This window comes from Kogia breviceps, chromosome 2 (assembly GCF_026419965.1).
Source record: "Kogia breviceps isolate mKogBre1 chromosome 2, mKogBre1 haplotype 1, whole genome shotgun sequence".
Lineage (NCBI taxonomy): Eukaryota > Metazoa > Chordata > Mammalia > Artiodactyla > Physeteridae > Kogia > Kogia breviceps.
This window is the reverse complement of record NC_081311.1, coordinates 44,805,274-44,820,989: the sequence shown is the minus strand read 5'-3', so window position 1 is coordinate 44,820,989 and position 15,716 is coordinate 44,805,274.

The window sequence follows — 15,716 nt, the reverse complement described above, 5'->3', positions numbered from 1 at the left end:
GTAGGTGGCTTATAAACAATGAACACTTATTTCTCACAGTTCTGGAAGCTGAGAAGACCCAGATGAATGCAGTAGCAGATTTACTGTTAGGTAAGGGCTTGCTTCCTGGTTTATGGACAGCTGTCTTTTTGCTGTGTCCCTGAACAGTGGGAAAAGCAAGAGATCTCTCTGGGATCTCTTTTATAAGGGCACTTATCTCATTCATGATTTACCTCCCCAAGTCACCACCTCCTAATACAATCACATTGGGGATTAGATCTCAACATGTGAATTCAGAGGGTGGACACAGTCAGTTAATAACATGTAGTCTTTTTTATTTGCTGACCTATTTTCTATTTCTTATGCTCTTCATTTCTTTGTGTGTATTAAAGCTGCTGTTGCATGTCATTCTTTCCACCCGAAAGACTTACTTTAGTATTTCTTGCAAGGCAGTCTGCTAGAAATAAATTATCTCACTTTTTTATTTATGTATGACTCTCTTAGTTTCACCTTGATTTTTCTTTTTTTTAACGTCTTTATTGGAGTATAATTGCTTTACAATGGTGTGTTAGTTTCTGCTTTATAACAAAGTGAATCAGCTATACATATACATATATCCCCATATCTTCTCCCTCTTGCATCTCCCTCCCACCATCCCTATCTCACCCCTCTCAGTGGTCACAAAGCACTGAGCTGATCTCCCTGTGCTATGCGGCTGCTTCCCACTAGCTATCTGTTTTACATTTTGTAGTGTGTATATGTCCATGCCACTCTCACTTCGTCCCAGCTTACCCTTCCCCCTCCCCGTGTCCTCAAGTCCATTCTCTACATCTGCATCTTTATTCCTATCCTGCCCCTAGATTTTTCAGAACCATTTTTTTTTAGATTCCATATATATGTGTTAGCGTATGGTATTTGTTTTTCTCTTTTTGACTTACTTCACTCTGTATGACAGACTCTAGGTCCATCCACCTCACTACAAATAACTCAATTTTGTTCCGTTTTATGGCTAAGTAATATTCCATTGTATATATGTGCCCCATCTTCTTTATCCATTCATCTTCAATGGACACTTAGGTTGCTTCCATGTCCTGGCTATTGTAAATAGAGCTGCAATGAACATTGTGGTACATGACTCTTTCTGAATTATGATTTTCTCAGGGTATATGCCCAGTAGTGAGATTGCTGGGTCGTATGGTCGTTCTATTTTTAGTTTTTTAAGGAACCTCCATACTGTTCTCCATAGTGGCTGTATCAGTCTACATTCTTACCAACAGTGCAAGAGGTTTCCCTTTTCTCCACACCCTCTCCAGCATTTATTGTTTCTAGAGTTTTTGATGATGGCCAATCTGACCGGTGTGAGATGATATCTCATTGTAGTTTTGATTTGCATTTCTCTAATGATTAGTGATGTTGAGCATCCTTTCATATGTTTGTTGGCAATCTGTATATCTTCTTTGGAGAAATGTCTGTTTAGTTCTTCAGCCCATTTTTGGATTGGATTGTTTGTTTTTTGGATATTGAGCTGCATGAGCTGCTTGTAAATTTTGGAGATTAATCCTTTGTCAGTTGCTTCATTTGCAAATATTTTCCCCCATTCTGAGGGTTGTCTTTTCATCTTGTTTATGGTTTCCTTTGCTGTGCAAAAGCTTTGAAGTTTCATTAGGTCCCATTTATTTATTTTTGTTTTTATTTCCCTTTCTCTAGGAGGTGGGTCAAAAAGGATCCTGCTGTGTTTTATGTCATAGAGTGTTCTGCCTATGTTTTCCTCTAAGAGTTTTATAGTGTCTGGCTTTACATTTAGGTCTTTAATCCATTTTGAGTTTATTTTTGTGTGTGGTGTTAGGGAGTGTTCTAATTTCATTCTTTTATATGTAGCTGTCTGGTTTTCCCAGCACCAGTTATTGAAGAGGCTGTCTTTTCTCCATTGTATATTCTTGCCTCCTTTTTTTTTTTTTTTTTTTTTTTTTTTTGTGCTACACAGGCCTCTCACCCTTGCGGCCTCTCCTGTTGCAGAGCACAGGTTCTGGACGTGCAGGCTCAGCAGCCATGGCCCATGGGCCTAACCGCTCCGTGGCATGTGGGGTCTTCCTGGACCGGGGCACGAACCCATGTCCTCTGCATCGGGAGGAGGACTCTCAACCACTGCGCCACCAGGGAAGTCCCTCTTGCCTCCTTTATCAAAGATAAACCCACACACATATGATAACCTTATCTCTGGACTTTCTATCCTGTTCCATTGATCTATATTTCTGTTTCTGTGCCAGTACCATACTGTCTTGATTACTGTAGCTTTGTAGTATAGTCTGAAGTCTGGGAGCCTGATTCCTCCAGCTCCATTTTTCTTAAGATTGCTTTGGCTATTCAGGGTCTTTTGTGTTTCCATACAAATTGTGAAATTTTTTGTTCTAGTTCTGTGAAAAAATGCCATTGGTAGTTTGATAGGGATTGCGTTGAATCTGTAGGTTGCTTTGGGTAGTATAGTTGTTTTCAGAATGTTGAATCTTCCAATCCAGGAACATGGAATATCTCTCCATCTGTTTGTATCGTCTTCAATTTCTTTCATCAGTGTCTTATACTTTTCTGCATACAGGTCTTTTGTCTCCCTAGGTAGGTTTATTCCTGGGTATTTTATTCTTTTTGTTGCAATGGTAAGTGGGAGTGTTTCCTTAATTTCTCTTTCAGATTTTTCATCATTAGTGTATAGGAATGCAAAGATTTCTGTGCATTACTTTTGTATTCTGGTACTTTACCAAATTCATTATTAGCTCTAGTAGTTTTCTGGTAGCATCTTTAGGATTCTCTATGTATAGTATCATGTCATCTACAAAGAGTGACAGCTTTACTTCTTCTTTTCCGATTTGGATTCCTTGTATTTCTTTTTTTCTCTGATTGCTGTGTCTAAAACTTCCAAAACTACATTGAATAATAGTGGTGAGAGTGGACAACTTCGTCTTATTCCTGATCTTAGAGGAAATGGTTTCAGTTTTTCACCATTGAGAATGATGTTGGCTGTGGGTTTGTCATATATGGCCTTTTTTATGTTGAGGTAAGTTCCCTCTGTGCTTACTTTCTGAAGGGTTTTTATCATAAATAGGTGATGAATTTTGTTGGAAGCTTTTTCTGCATCTATTGAGATGATCATATGGTGTTTGTTTTTTTTTTTTTTTTTTTTTTTTTTTTTTTTTTTTTTTTGCGATACGCGGGCCTCTCACTGTTGTGGCCTCTCCCGTTGCGGAGCACAGGCTCCGGACGCGCAGGCTCAGCGGCCATGGCTCACGGGCCCAGCCGCTCCGCAGCATGTGGGATCTTCCCGGACCGGGGCACGAACCCGTGTCCCCTGCATAGGCAGGCGGATTCTCAACCACTGCGCCACCAGGGAAGCCCGATCATATGGTTTTTTAAATCAGAAAATCATTTAATAGACTCTTCACTGTAGAAGATGGGCTGTAGTAATTGAAAATTTAACTGTTATGTTGTTGAAGCACTGGGTTTATCTAACTAAACCATGAAAACTGAACTGCATGCAAATCAAAATGGTGCACAGCAAGGACTACTTATATTTAAAAAACATAATCACAACTACTTTCAACGTTTATGAATTTCATGTGTTTTCATTTGTACTAAGTGTCGGACAAGGGACACATCCTATAGTATTTTGGGGGAGAGTGCCACATCATGAGTGTGTTGACATCTGGTATGAAACACTCTTTGCCCTATTTGCCTTTACTGACTAGTAATAAAAATGGCCTGCATGTATTGCATCAAGTGTCAAGCATAGTTTAAAGGCTCATCTTATTTTCTCTTCTCACAGCAAAGTAAGTACTGTTATTCTTTGTGGAGGCTTAGGTAGGTTCAGTAATTTGGAGAGAAGAGATTCAAACTCACCTGGACTCCAGAACCTGTGCCCTTCACTACTGTATACAGGTGGAAATGATCGATATGGTGACTTTGCAGAGATGGAAAACACAAGGAGTTATGACACTATGCCAGAGTGGACAACTTAGCTGTGGGACCAAGATGGACTTTCCCAAAGAAGCAAGGTGTATACTTCTTCTTTGGTGAGAATGAATGCTAGAGACACATGCACGGAGACAAGTGGGTTCTAACCAGGCCTTTGTCAATAACTGGGTAGGCAGTGTAGACCAGTGATCTCCCTGAACAAGATTCTGTCCTTCACTCACGTGGCTACTGTCTTTTCAAGTTTCAACTTTTCATGCTTATCAGTAAATAGGCACCCTTAGTGGATAAAGATTTTTATTATCTGAGTTTATGTTTGCAGATAATAAGTTTATCTTCTATTCTCTTCTCGTTTCTATGCCAACAATTTGATTAGGAAACCCAAGATTTTTTAAATAGCTGTTCTTGTAAAAGTTGACGTTGTCAGTGTCATGAAACAAATTATCATCTCTGTATTTTCTTAAGATCACACAACACAGATCCTCTGATTTGTATTTCCTTGTGCTCAAATTTCTGAAAATTATTGATGTGATTTAAACAACAGATAAGCATGTAGAGTATGTATTGGCCCAATGGAGGAAGGTGTTTATGTGTGCCTTCCATGTGCCAGGCACTTTCACATACGTTGTTTACTTTAATTTTCACAACAGTTTGAAGTTATTATTCCCATAGTGTAGTTGGCAATACTACGGCTCAGAGGAGTGAATCAGCTTGTTCAGAGTTACACAGCTACAGGTGCAGAACCAACTTGCTAATTCCAGCATATCTTTCTCTAAAACTTATGCTGGGAATCCTTTGCTTCCCATGCCATTACACAGCTAATCTAGCCGTCTCTTGGTTCAGACAGTTTGCCATGAGCATAAGATAGAAGGAGATCATACTTCACAAGACCATTTTTTAAAAAAAATGTTTTTTTTTTTTTTACTATTTATTTATTTATTTGGTTGTGCCGGGTCTTAGTTGTGCCATGTGGAATCTTTAGTTGCAACATGTGGGATCTAGTTCCCTGACCAGGAATCAAACCCGGACCTCCTGCATTGGGAATGTGGAGTCTTAGCCCCTGGACCACCAGGGAATGAACCACTTCATGCCTCCTCCACATTCCTCACTCCCAGCCAGACTCTTATTTGGGTTCCTAACTGCCCGTTACCCATACCCTTTATTCACAATTCTTACCTTTGTTTCTTATTTCTACCTTGATTGGTCTTCTTGACTATTTGGTACCTGACTGATCTTTAGCTTTTATTTGATCACTTTGGACTCTATCTCAGATCCATTTGACAATGGAATCCTCTTAATGCACCTTTTCAAGCAGAATTACTGGTCCAGATCCCAGGACAAGAACCAGACCTTTTCCTGGTGTTTGTATAGGATGACCAGAAGTGTAATCTTCCTAAATGTCTTGCAAGTCACCTGGGTCCTATAGTATCAGAGGAAATGCTCACTCGTGTTACCTTTTTAAAAATTGAAGTATAGTTGATTTATAATATTGTTAGTTTCAGGTGTACAGCATAGTGATTCAGTTATTTTTTTGCAGATTATATTCCATTATAGGTTATTACAAGATATTGAATACAATTCCCTGTGCTATACAGTAAATCCTTGCTGCTGATTTTATGTATAGTAGTTTTTATCTGTTAATCCCATATTCCTAATTTGTCCCTCCCTCTCCCCTTTGGTAACTGTGAGTTTCTTTTCTATGTCTGTGAGTCTGCTTCTGTTTTGTATATTGATTCATTTGCATAATTTTTAGATTCCACATATAAGTGATACATAGTATTTGTCTTTCTCTGACTTTTTCACCAAGCGTAATATTCTCTAGGTCCATCCATGTACTCTTTACTCTGAACTTTTTTGTTCAATAATAGCTTTAGAAAAGCAGTGTCTGCTTTTGCTTTCAATCTTAAAAATGTTGAAAACAAGCTTTTATCTCACATAAATTCTAAAGTTTTATATATTCATTTAAAAAAAAGTTAGTTCTCTTTTTAAAGTTTGCATTGACAGCTGCAGAAATTTCTGTCCGTTTAAATAGCTGTGCTTGAAAGTCACTTCGACTTTTGAAAGCTGCCAGATTGCTTTATCATTGTCTTTGAGAGATTAGGGATGCTTGTTTGGAAGGTGGTTTTATTTCTAAATAAAACTGAAGTTTTGTTGTTCCATTGTAATGTTTCATTTTAATCTGGTTGGTTTCTATCTGGGGATAATTTATAATAGGAACCAAAACTAGTTCAGTGAAAAACCTTCCATTATAAATGGCTGACTGTCGTTTGCTGCCTTTAGGTGTCCTTGTCAGCCGCATTAGACTGCTGCGTTTGATAGATGGGGAAGATTTTTCTCTGGGCTATTTAGGTGTGTGTCGGAGCAGGAATTCTATTCCTTTCTTAAACATGAACCATCGACAAGAGGAAGAAGCCATTTTCCATACAAATATCCTCTCTTTTCTTCTTAAACCTCCAACACTTCCTTTTCCTTCCTACCTCTCATTGTTGACTTGTTTGGCTGCAGGGACTGGAAAACGGAGGTGAGGTGTGGGGAAGGGGAATGGTATTCGATAAGCAGTAAATGCTCTGCTGCAATGACGCAACCCCCTTCAGCCACCATTTCTCTGCGTTTCTTTGGAGCCAGACTCTCTAACAAGCGTTGTCTGCCTACCTGCTCCATGTTCTCGTATTCTCTTCTTCCACCAGTGTCGCTGGGGCTCTAGCTACTTCAGTAACTGAAACGTGTGTCGGATCAACAAGTGATTTCGGCACTAAGCGCAGTTTTCATCCTCAGTCTTCATCTCAGTCGACCTTTTGGCAGTTCTGACACCACCGGTCACTTTCTGTTTGATAGACTTTAATCACGTAAACAGGTGGTATCACATTCCTCATGGTTTGCTCCGGGTTGGACCACTGCTGTTTCAGTGGCTCCACCCTATCTTCACGTCCCTTCATGCTGCTTTTCTCATCCCAGCTGACCCTGTCTAGCCCCACAGCTTCAATGCCATCTGCATGCTGGCGGCTTCCAGCCTGCATCTCTTGTCCTCATGTCTCTCCTGAGCCTGGACTTGTATATCCAACCTCTTCCTAGACATCTGCTCAAAAGTTCTGCTAGGACCCCACACTTACCACTTCTGAAACAGAACTCTCAGTTCCCCTCCAGTCTTCTCCAAGTCAGGAAATAAGACTCGCAGGCATCCCTGACTCAGTTCATTCTTTCACAGCCACATCCTTCCTATCAGAAAGTCCCGCTGATTTTACCGTTAAAGTACATCCCACATCAGACGGCTTCTCATCACTTCTGCCATGACCACATGGTTTAAAGCACCCTCAGCTCTCGGATGGACTCTACGGCGGCTCTCACCTGGTTTCCTTTCCACACTTCTTCTCTCTAAACTCTGTTGTCCGCATGGATTCCTCTGCTCAACACCTCTTGGTGGCTACTCACCACTATTAGGACAGAAGGGAAACTCCCTCACTTTGCCCACAAGGTGCAATGTGATCTGGCCCCTCACTTCTCCAACTTATCTCCTGCTCCTCCCCCTGGTCACACAGATACAGCGTGGAGCTTTAGGCTGAGTTTGTTCTGGATTTCTCCTCCAATTCTCATGTCATCCAGTGACCAGCTGGTTCCTGCCCAAATGTTAGCATCCCATCTCACTTTCTATGCTTGGACTCCACCTTTTTTCTCCACATTACTTTGCACTTCCTAGGATTTATGACTATTATTATTATTTTTATATTACATTAATTTATTATTCATTACTTACATTAATTCCTTCACTATTTATTCATTTTTTTGTTAGTTTCAGCTTTATAACAAAGTGAATCAGCTATACACATACATATATTCTCCATATCTCTTCCCTCTTGCATCTCCCTCCCACCCTCCTTATCCCACTCCTCTAGGTGATCACAAAGCACCAAGCTGATCTCCCTGTGCTATGCAGCTGCTTCCCACTAGCTATTTTACATTTGGTAGTGTATGTAAGTCCATGCCACTCTCTCACTTCATCCCAGCTTACCCTTCCCCCTCCCTGTGTCCTCAAGTCCATTCCCAATGGCTGAGTCTTTATGTTAGCATATGGTATTTTTTTTCTCTTTCTGAGTTCACTCTGTATCACAGACTCTAGGTCCATCCACCTCACTACAAATAACTCAGTTTTGTTTCTTTTTATGGCTGAATAATATTACATTGTATATAAGTGCCACATCTCCTTTATCCATTCATATGTCGATGGATATATAGGTTGCTTCCATATCCAGGCTATTGTAAATAGAGCTGCAATGAATATTGTGGTACATGACTCTCTTTGAACTCTGGTTTCCTCAGGGTATATGGCCAGTAATGGGATTGCTGGGTCATATGGTAGTTCTATTTGTAGTTTTTTAAGGAACCTCCATACTGTTCTCCATAGTGGCTGTATCAATTTACATTCCCACCAACAGTGCAAGAGGGTTCCCTTTTCTCCACACCTTCTCCAGTATTTATTGTTTGTAGATTTTTTGATGATGGCCATTCTGACTGGTGTGAGGTGATACCTCATTGCAGTTTTGATTTGCATTTCTCTAATGATTAGTGAGTTGAGCATCCTTTCATGTGTTTGTTGGCAATCTGTATATCTTCTTTGGAGAAATGTCTGTTTAGGTCTTCTGCCCAGTTTTGGATTGGGTTTGTTGTTTTTGGATATTGAGCTCCATGAGCTGCTTGTATATTTTGGAGATTAATCATTTGTCAGTTGCTTCATTTGCAAATATTTTTTCCCATTCTGAGGATTGTGTTTTCATCTTGTTTTTGGTTTCCTTTGCTGTGCAAAAGCTTTGAAGTTTCATTAGGTCCCATTTGTTTATTTTTGTTTTTATTTCCATTTCTCTAGGAGGAGGGTCAAAAAGGATCCTGCTGTGATTTATGTCATAGAGTGTTCTGCCTATGTTTTCCTCTAAGAGTTTGATAGTGTTTGGCCTTACATTTAGGTCTTTATTCCATTTTGGGTTTATTTTTATGTATGGTGTTAGGGAGTGTTCTAATTTCATTCTTTTACATGTAGCTGTCCGGTTTTCCCAGCACCACTTATGGAAGAGGCTGTCTTTACTCCATTCTTGCCTCCTTTATCAAAAATAAGGTGACTGTATGGGCATGAGCTTATCTCTGGGCTTTCTATCCTGTTCTCTTCATCTATATTTCTGTATTTGTGGCAGTACCATACTGTCTTGATTACTGTAGCTTTGCAGTGTAGTCTTAATTCAGGGACCCCGATTACTCCAGCTCCCTTTTTCTTTCTCAAGATTGCTTTGGCTATTTGGAGTCTTTTGTGTTTCATACAAATTGTGAAAATTTTTGTTCTAGTTCTGTGATAAATTCCATTGGTCGCTTGATAGGGATTGCATTGAATCTGTAGATTGCTTTGGGTAGTATAGTCATTTTCACAATGATGATTCTTCCAATCCAAGAACATGGTATATTTCTCCATCTGTTTGTATCACCTTTAATTTCTCTCATCAGTATCTTATAGTTTTTTGCATACAGGTCTTTTGTCTCCTTATGTAGGTTTATTCCTAGATATTTTATTCTTTTTGTTACAATGGTAAATGGGAATGTTTCCTTAATTTCTCTTTCAGATTTTTCATCACTAATGTATAGGAATGCAAGAGATTTCTGTGCATTAATTTTGTATCCTGCTACTTTACCAAATTCATTGATTAGCTCGAGTAGTTTTCTGGTAGCCTCTTCAGGATTCTCTGTGTATAGTATCATGTCATCTACAAACAGTGACAGCTTTGTTTCTTCTTTTCCTATTTGGAGTCCTTTTATTTATTTTTCTTTTCTGATTGCTGTGGGTAAAACTTCCAAAACTATGTTGAATAATAGTGGTGAGAGTGGGCAACCTTGTCTTGTTCCTGATCTTAGTGGAAATAGTTTTTCACCTTTGAGCATGATTTTGGCTGTGAGTTTGTCATATATGGCCTTGATTATGTTGAGGTAAGTTCCCTCTATACCTACTTTCTGAATGGTTTTTATCATAAATGGGTGTTGAATTTTGTCAAAAGATTTTTTTCTGCATGTATTGAGATGATCATATGTTTTTTCTCCTTCAGTTTGTTAATATGGTTTATCACATTGATTGATTTGCATATATTGGAGAATCCTTGCATTCCTGGGGTAAACCCCACTTGGTCATGGTGTATGACCCTTTTAATGTGCTGTTGGATTCTGTTTGCTAGTATTTTGCTGAGGATTTTTGCATCTATGTTCATCAGTGTTATTAGCCTGTAGTTTTCTTTCTTTGTGACCTATTTGTCTGGTTTTGGTATCAGGGTGATGGTGGCCATGTAGAATGAGTTTGGGAGTGTTCCTCCCTCTGCTATATTTTGGAAGAGTTTGAGAATAGGTGTTAACTCTTCTCTAAATGTTTGATAGAATTTGCCTGTGAAGTTATCTGGTCCTGGGCTTTTTTTTTTTTTTTTTTTTTTTTTTTTTGCGGTATGCGGGCCTCTCACTGTTGTGGCCTCTCCCGTTGTGGAGCACAGGCTCCGGACGCGCAGGCCCAGCGGCCATGGCTCACGGGCTCAGTTGCTCTGCGGCATGTGGGATCTTCCCGGACCAGGGCACGAACCCGTGTCTCCTGCATCGGCAGGCGGATTCTCAACCACTGCGCCACCAGGGAAACCCTGGTCCTGGGCTTTTGTTTGTTGGAAGATTTTTAATCACAGTCTCAATTTCAGTGCTTGTGATTGGTCTGTTTATTTTTTCTATTTCTTCCTGGTTCAGTCTCAGAAGGCTGTGCTTTGGAAAGAATTTGTCCATTTCTTCCAGGCTGTCCATTTTGTTGGCATATAGTTACTTGTAGTCATCTCTCACGATCCTTTGTATTTCTGCAGTGTCAGTTGTTTCTTCTCCGTTTTCATTTCTAATTCTACTGATGTGAGTTTTGTCCCTTTTTTTCTTGATGGGTCTGGCTAATGGTTTATCAATTTTGTTTATCTTCTCAAGAACCAGCTTTTAATTTTATTGATTTTTGCTATCATTTCCTTCATATCTTTTTCATTTATTTCTGATCTGATCTTTATGATTTCTTTCCTTCTGCTAACTTTAGGGTTTTTTTGTTCTTCTTTTTCTAATTGCTTTAGGTGTAAGGCTAAGTTGTTTATTTGAGATGTTTCTTGAGGTAAGATTGTATTGCTATAAACTTCCCTCTTAGAAGTGCTTTTGCTGCATTGCTTAGGTTTTGGGTCATCGTGTTTTCATTGTCATTTGTTTCTAGGTATTTTTTGATTTCCTCTTTGATTTATTCAGTGATATCTTAATTATTTAGTAATGTATTGTTTAGCCTCCATGTGTTTGTACTTTTTACAGACTTTTTCCTGTAATTAATCTCTAGTCTCATAGCGTTGTGGTCAGAAAAGATAGTTGATACCATTTCAATTTTCTTAAATTTACCAAGGCTTTATCTGTGACCCAGGATATGATCTATCCTGGAGAATGTTCCATAACCACTTGAGAAAAAAGTGTATTCTGTTGTTTTTGGATGTAATGTTCCATAAATATCAATTAACTCCATCTTGTTTAATGTATCATTTAAAGCTTGTGTTTCCTTATTTATTTTCATTTTCGATGATCTGTCCTTTGGTGAAAGTGGGGTGTTAAAGTCCCCTACTATTATTGTGTTACTGTCAATTTCCCCTTTTATGGATGTTAGCATTTGCCTTATGTATTGAGGTGTTCCTATGTTGGATGTATAAATATTTACAATTGTTATATCTTTTCTTGGATTGATCCTTTGATCATTTTGTAGTCTTCTTCTTTGTCTCTTGTAACATTCTGTAATTTAAAGCCTATTTTGTCTGATATGAGAATTAGTACTCCAGCTTTCTCTTGATTTCCGTTGGCATGGAATGTCTTTTTCCATCCCCTCACTTTCATTCTGTACATGTCCCTAGATCTGAAGTTGGGTGTCTTTTAGACAGCATATGTACAGGTCTTGTTTTAATATCCATTCAGTCAGTCTATGTCTTTTGGTTGGAGCTTTTAATCCATTTACATTTAAGGCAATTATCGATATGTATGTTACTTTTACCTTTTTCTTAATTGTTTTGGGTTTGTTATTGTAGGTCTTTTCCTTTTCTTGTGTTTCCTGCTTAGAGAAGTTCCTTTAGCATTTGTGGTAAAGCTGGTTTGGTGGTGCTGAATTCTCTTAGCTTTTGCTTGTCTGTAAAGATTTTAATTTCTGTGTTGAATCTGAATGAGATCCTTTCTGGGTAGAGTAATCTTGGTTGTAGGTTTTTCCCTTTCATCACTTTAAATATGTCCTGCCACTCCCTTCTGACTTGCAGAGTTTCTGCTGAAAGATCAGCTGTTAACCTTATGGGAATCCCCTTGTATGTTATTTGTTGTTTTTCCCTTGCTGCTTTTAATATTTTTTCTTTGTATTTAATTTTTGATAGTTTGATTAATATGTGTCTTGGCGTGTTTCTCCTTGGATTTATCCTATATGGGACTCTGCACTTCCTGGATTTGATTGACTATTTCCTTTCCCATATTAGGGAAGTTTTCAACTTTAATCTCTTCAAACATTTTCTCAGTCCCTTTCTTTTTCTCTTCTTCTGCGACCCCTATAATTCGAATGTTGGTGCGTTTAATGTTGTCCCAGAGGTCTCTGAGACTGTCCTCAATTCTTTTCATTATTTTTTCTTTATTCTGCTCTGTGGTAGTTATTTCCACTATTTTATCTTCCAGATCACTTACCCATCCTTCTACCTTAGTTATTTTGCTGTTGATTCCTTCTAGAGAATTTTTAATTTCATTTATTGTGTTGTTCATCATTGTTTAGTTCTTCTAGGTCCTTGTTAAACGTTTCTTGTGTTTTCTCCATTCTGTTTCCAAGATTTTGGATCATTTTACTATCATTTTTCTGAAATCTTTTCCAGATAGATTGCCTATTTCCTCTTCATTTGTTTGGTTGGTGGGTTTTTACCTTGTTCCTTCATCTGCTGTGTGTTTTTCTGTGTTCTCATTTTGCTTAACTTACTGTGCTTGGGGTCTCCTGTTCGCAGGCTGCAGGTTCGTAGTTCCTGTTATTTTTGGTGTCTGCCCCCAGTGGGTGAGGTTGGTTCAGTGTGTTGTGTAGGCTTTTTGATGGAGAGGTTCCTGTGTTCTGGTGGATGAGGCTGGATCTTGTCTTTCTCGTGGGCAGGACCGCATCTGGTGGTGTGGTTTGGGGTGTCTGTGACCTTATTATGATTTTAGACAGCCTCTCTGCTGATGGGTGGGGTTGTGTTCCTGTCTTGCTAGTTGTTTGGCATAGGGTGTCCAGCACTGTAGCTTGCTGGTCCTTTAGTGGAGCTGGGTCTTAGCATTGAGATGGAGGAAATCTCTGGGAGAGCTTTCTCCTTTTGATATTACATGGAGCCGGGAGGTCTCTTGTGGAGCAGTGTTCTGAACTTGGCTCTCCCACCTCAGAGGCACAGGGCTGACACACGGCTGGAGCACCAAGACACTGTCAGCCACTCGGTGTTCAGAGGCCTGAGCAGTGGGAGCTGCAGCCCTGACTCCAGCAGAGGCCTGAGGCCCAGTCGGTCCTCAGCAGGGAGTGACAGGATGGGCCCTGGGGGCTCCTGAGCACCTTCTGCACCCTCTGCTGCCTCGGGTTGAGGAGCAGTAACCTCTGGAGCTGGAGCAGTCCATTCACTGTGAAATTCCTCCTCATCTGTGGCCCTTTCTGCAGCCCCTGGCCTTCCTTTCCAATTTCTTCAGGATCTGTCCACCTTCATTTTTGAAGGATAATTTTACTTTGTTGATAGTTTTTTTTTTTTTTTTTTTTTCCTGCAGCACTCTGAATATGTCATTACTCTGCCTTCTAGCCTCCACTGTCTGGTGAGAAGTCAGTCACTAATCATATTGTTGTTCCCTGTTGTGTCATGAGTCGTTTTTCTCTTGCTGCTTTAAAAATTTTCTGTCTTGCTTTCAGTGGCTTGACCATGATTTGTCTGGGTGTGTATCTTTTCATTTTTTGGTTTCCTTGAAACTTTTGCAACTGTATAATAATCTTTTTCAAAAAACTGGGGAATTTCCAGCTGTTACTTCTTTAAACAGTTTCTTCTTTCCTTTTTTTTTCTTGTCATTCTAGGACTACTATTACACATATATTACTACATTTGAATTTTTCTTGTAGTTTTCCAACACTGTTCAATTTTATTCAGACTTTTCAACTTTTCAACTGTTTTTAGATTGGACAGTTTCTTTTGACATATCTGTGTGAGTGTAAAGTTACCAAGTAAATTTGACAGTGGAGATGATATCTTGTTCTTATTTTCTTCTCATCTGGCCTCAATTTCTTAATCTAAAGAACACTGGCAAAACCCTATGAATTTCTGAATAGGAGATAAATATAGATAGCAGAGACACCTGCACCCTGAAAACCAGAGTGAAAGGAGTAGTGTGGCTAATCAGTTTAGCTTTGGATCAAAATTTGCCTACTCCATCAGGAAAACCAGAGCCCCATGGTTAACATGACCCACCCTCGAGATGGTAATTAGTGACCATTTATTCTTTTTAAAGTAAATCTTATATGTGTGTGTGTTTGGTTCATGAGGGAATGGTAATCTCATTTTCCATATGAGGTGGTTGCTCAGAGTGTTCTTTCCAAAAACAAAGAACAATTGCCCTGGAAGGAATTCTGGCTAATGCAATTTTTTTTTTTTTTTTTTTGACACATTACTTACCTTCTCTTGTGACTCAGTTTCCTGTAATCTGTAAATGGGGATAATAGATTATCATAATGACTAAATAAGTTAATATACGTAACTATTTCAGGAAAGTGTCTGGCACATAGCAAGCATTATGTATTAGCCATTATTATGATCATTTAATAACGTTTCTATGGTATTTATAACCTCAGAGATGTACTAGAACACCAGATGAAATGGCACCCCAGGTCATTTCTCAGTGTAGCCCTGGGCCTATTTCATTTCTCTAGAACTTGTGTTGCCCATGGTGGAAGGATGGTTCCAATGATAAGTGATTTGAAGAATCACTGGGACAATATTTATCAGGTGTGAAATTCAGTTGCCCTTTAATGGTGTTTTTACCTGGTGATAGAATCAGTGATTAAGGTCACATTTCATTTTGGTTACTTTTGAAAGAGAATAGTCAAGTCAATCATATGACAGCTTTGTTGTGGTTGTTGTAAACATTGCCTTCATCTTTTAGATCCTGATTTTTAAATGCACCTGTGTGATGCTATACCAACACTAATGGATTTTGAGTTCTTAACAGCTATTTCCACTCAAGTACCCTTTTCCCTACTTCCAACAGTTGAATTTAAGCAGAACTGAATTGAGTCATCTCCACTGTCCTGGTTCTGTTATAGCTAGCGTTAAAACAAACAAAAACGTTTGACAAAAGGACCCTGGACCATTATGACATATTTTTTGAACGATCACTAGGAAATATAAATCACCTTGATGAAACCAATATCTTTAAAACACTTTGCTTTAAAAACACTGAATTTATTAATCTTTTTGTAAAATTTGCATATATGTAGAAAAAAACAGTATAAATTCCCTTAACTAGGATGCCCCATATAACTCTAATTAGAGCAGTTGAAGTGGGTTTTACTACAATTCAGGTTTCCACAGAGGGCTTAATCAACCTTCATGCATAATGAACACCCAGTAATGTTAAAGTGTAATCTATATGTGAAAAGGGTGTGAGAAAGAAACTATCCCCAGAGGTAAGACTGACTCTTAAATGTTTCAGATGGTTCAGGAGTTCTGTTACACTTGTTGACTAAAATAATA